The sequence below is a fragment of the Macaca mulatta genome, chromosome 3 (genome assembly GCF_049350105.2).
Source record: "Macaca mulatta isolate MMU2019108-1 chromosome 3, T2T-MMU8v2.0, whole genome shotgun sequence".
Taxonomy (NCBI): Eukaryota; Metazoa; Chordata; class Mammalia; order Primates; family Cercopithecidae; genus Macaca; species Macaca mulatta.
Genome location: NC_133408.1, coordinates 108,168,135 through 108,172,294, shown reverse-complemented (window position 1 = coordinate 108,172,294; position 4,160 = coordinate 108,168,135). Strand labels below are relative to the sequence as shown.

Sequence of the window (4,160 nt, the reverse complement as noted above, 5' to 3'; positions counted from 1 at the left end):
GCTAGGACCACAGATGTGCACCACCATGCTCAGCTATTTTTTTAAATTGTATTTTTTGTAGAGATGGGGTTTTGCTGTTGCCCAGGCTGGTCCCAAACTTCTGGCCTCAGGTGATCCTCCTACCTTGGTCTCCCAAGTGCTAGGAATACAGGCATGAGCCACAGTGTTTGGCCTGGTCTTTTTACAAATGGAAAATACAGTATCCTTCCTTCTTTCTCTTTACCTGATTAATAAAAAGATACCAAGTAACTGTTTGTTTTTCTCCTGGATGGATTTAATGCTATCTAAGATTGTTTTGTAAAACACTTAAGAAACCTCAGCTAGAGCAAACGCAGCAGCCCTACATCAAAATTTTCATTTATCAGTCATTTTTCGAGAGCCGGTGTCAGAAAACCTATTTTAAACTGGATTAGGCACAAAGAATTTGTCTCTCACAACTAAAAACTCCAGGAGGCAATTTCAGGCATTCCAGTATCCAAGGCTTGAAGCGTGTGATCAAACTTGTGTTTTGTTAGTTCTCCTATCTGCATTTGATTGTATTAGTTTCATCCCTGGGCTCCACAAAGCTGCCCAGCAGCTCTGGGCTTTCCCTTCTTGGGAACAAAATGGCTGCAGAAGCTCTAGCCTCATATCTCCTCATGTTCCAGTTTCAGGGTATCGTGGCCTTGTAATTTCCCCTTGGCTAAACTAAAAAATGTTTCCCAGGGCTTTCTTCACTGAGTGTCTCTGAGTGTTGCTGATTAGAGTTGACCACAGAGAAATCTATGTAAGATTTGGAAGGTCACTATGGAGCAGGAGCATTGTTACTCTTGGAAGGTGGATGTAGGCCAGGTGATGATTGCATCACTGCATTCCAGCCTGGGTAAGACAAGGAGATCTTGCAAAAAAAAAAAAAAAAAAAAAAAAAAAAAAAAGCCAACACAAAGAGAAGACAGAGTTTCCATTGTCATGAATAGGCAGCCTTCTTTCATTAGACCATAATCGAACTCTTCCCTATCTCCCCTTCACTCCTTTCTTGATTTTTCATTATGGTGTAAAACGTCTGAGTGAGCATTGAGTATATATTTCCTGGGAGTAAATCCATAGAATGGGTTTTTCTGCTCTGCTAAGAAGGGGTGCAATAGCTGGTTTTATTAAGTCATTTAACCTAATATGGGTAAGGTAAACATTACATCAGACTTGCCAATTCCAGATTCTGCTTAAAAGACTGAGTTTGGTAGAACCAGTTTAAGTAAAACCAATAACTCAATCCTAACTAAAGCTTTGATTCTTCAACGACTCACTATATTTTCATGAACAAGTTAAATGCCCCAGTAAATTCCATGTATTGAGTTTAAGTGAGCATGTAAATATTAGGAACATTTAAAATCTACTTCCAGTCACAAAAGGGCAGAGTCTTGATATCTTTAAGAACAGAAAAAAGGAAGCCATAGATTCTTCCAATCACCCAAAGAAAAACAATTAACAAGGAAATGGTGGCAGAGGATAAAATGTGCTACATTAATCTCAAAGTGAGGTGGTTCAGCTTGCCACCTCTTCTCAGTTGCCATCTCTTTAAATGTGGAATATGATCTTTGGAAAGAACATCTGACCACCTTATTAACACTTTCTAATTCTACAATGAAGGCAGGCATATAGATAGCTGTATTGAACACATTGATCAAAAACATTCTTTTCAAAGGGAAAAATTACATTTAACAAGAAATTCAACAAATGACACACTAGGGAAAACAAGGCTTTTTCCGAAGACATTTTACAGAAACAAATGCAATCTTATGTATATTTTGTAAAATTATCTTAAAATTATGCTGAATAAATGTCCCAAATTATTGTTAACTTATTTTTATTCAAATGTTTACTCTTTAAATGAAACACAGAGATTTTAATTACTTTTACAATCAAAAGTATTTTTGTAGGCCTTTATTAACTCATGAAAAGTTCACTTGCTAGAAATGGAGCCTTAATATAAAGTGATTTTTGGTTCTTTTGTACAATTTTTAAAACGATTTCTCCAATAGAATTAGGTGAAATCGGCGGGATATGGGCCCTGCCGCTGCCGAGCTTTGGGCTCTGGGCCTCGGGCGTTCTCTGGCCCAAAGTGCTGAGCTGCCGGGAGCGGCCGCTTCTGACGCTGGGCCACTGGAGGCTGCGAACCCGTCTTCTTCACTTTGAGTTTCCGCCGCGAAGCGCCAGTCCGGGCCGAGGAGGGAGCCTTTACTACTTCTCCCTGGTTTCATTCATGCTCTGAGGAGGGTGTGAGAAGGAACCATGGATCCCACAGCCTTGGTGGAAGCCATTGTGGAAGAAGTGGCCTGTCCCATCTGTATGGCCTTACCTGAGAGAGCCCGTGAGCATTGACTGTGGCCACAGCGTCTGCCACAGCTCCCTCTCCAGACTGTGGGAGATCCCAGGAGAATCCCAGAACTGGGGTTACACCTGTCCCCTCTGTCGAGCTCCTGTCCAGCCAAGGAACCTACGGCCTAATTGGCAGCTGGCCAATGTTGTAGAAAAAGTCCGTCTGCTAAGGCTACATCCAGGAATGGGGCTGAAGGGTGATCTGTGTGAGCGCCATGGGGAGAAACTGAAGATGTTCTGCAAAGAGGATGTCCTGATAATGTGTGAAGCCTGCAGCCGGTCCCCATAGCATGAGGGCCACAGTGTTGTGCCAATGGAGGATGTTGCTTGGGAGGACAAGTGGGAACTTCATGAGGCCCTCGAACATCTGAAGAAAGAGCAAGAAGAGGCCTGGAAGCTGGAAGTTGGTGAAAGGAAACGAACTGCCACCTGGAAGATACAGGTGGAAACCCGAAAACAGAGTATTATATGGGAGTTTGAGAAATACCAGCGATTACTAGAGAAAAAGCAGCCACCACATCGGCAGCTGGAGGCAGAGGTAGCAGCAGCTCTGGCCAGCCTACAATGGGAGGCGGCGGAGACCATGCAGAAACTGGAGTTGAACCATAGTGAGCTCATCCAGCAGAGCCGGGTCCTGGGGAGGATGATTGCAGAGTTGAAACAGCGGTCGCAGAGGCCTGTCGGCTGAATGTTGCAGGATATTCAGGAAGTGTTAAACAGGAGCAAATCTTGGAGCTTGCAGCGGCCAGAACCAATCTCCCTGGAGTTGAAGACAGATTGCCGTGCGCTGGGGCTAAGAGAGATCCTGAAGACCTATGTAGTTGACGTGCGCCTGGATCCAGATATTGCTTACTCCCGTCTCATCGTGTCTGAGGACAGAAAACGTGTGCACTATGGAGACACCAACGAGAAACTGCCAGACAATCCTGAGAGATTTTACCGCTATAATATTGTCCTGGGAAGCCAGTGCATCTCCTCAGGCCGGCACTACTGGGAGGTGGAGATGGGAGATAGGTCTGAGTGGGGCCTGGGAATATGTAAGCCAAATGTAGACTGGAAGGAGGTGGTCTACTTGTCCCTCCGCTATGGATTTTGGGTGATAAGGCTGAGGAAGAGAAATGAGTACAGAGCAGGCACCGATGAGTACCCCCTCCTGTCCTTGCCAGTCCCTCCTCGCCGGGTGGGAATTTTCGTGGATTATGAGGCCCATGACATTTCCTTCTACAATGTGACTGACTATGGCTCCCACATCTTCGCTTTCCCCCGCTATCCCTTCACTGGGCGCCTCCTACCCTATTTTAGTCCTTGCTACAGCATTGGACCCAACAACACTGCTCCTCTGGCCATCTGCTCCCTGGATGGGGAAGACTAAGAGGGCTACCATCCTAACCAGAGAGGCCTTGGAATTGGGCCTGGCCCCCATGGGGCTTGGAGGACCCAGCCACTGACAGGTATCTCCTGAAACTGACCTGAGCTCAGAATCCAAGGATTCCTCTGTCTGATCCTTTGGTCATTGCTACCAGGCTGAAGTCTGTCATGAAACCACTTATTTTAAAAAGCAGAGGCCCAGTCAAATGAGCACTGCACCCCATGAGGGAAGTGTGACAGGGCTGATGGTGAGGATCAGACCAGTTCTAAGGTGACTTGTTGGGGTAAGGATCAGGACTTTGTCCGTGGAGTAGCCAACCCCCCTCTTCCCTTATTCCTGTCCGGTGTCACAGTTAAGTCAGTGAGGATGATGAAGTAGACACAATCTTCAGGACACCATCAGATAGGCTTTCCCAATAGGCCAAAAAAATGCTGCC

General features: G+C 45.5%; 1 pseudogene; it reads left to right on the top strand.

The window, feature by feature from the left end:
• Positions 1-2,134: 2,134 nt before the first annotated feature.
• LOC707577 (E3 ubiquitin-protein ligase TRIM68 pseudogene) lies at positions 2,135-3,858 on the top strand (annotated as a pseudogene).
• The last annotated feature ends 302 nt before the right edge of the window (positions 3,859-4,160 follow it).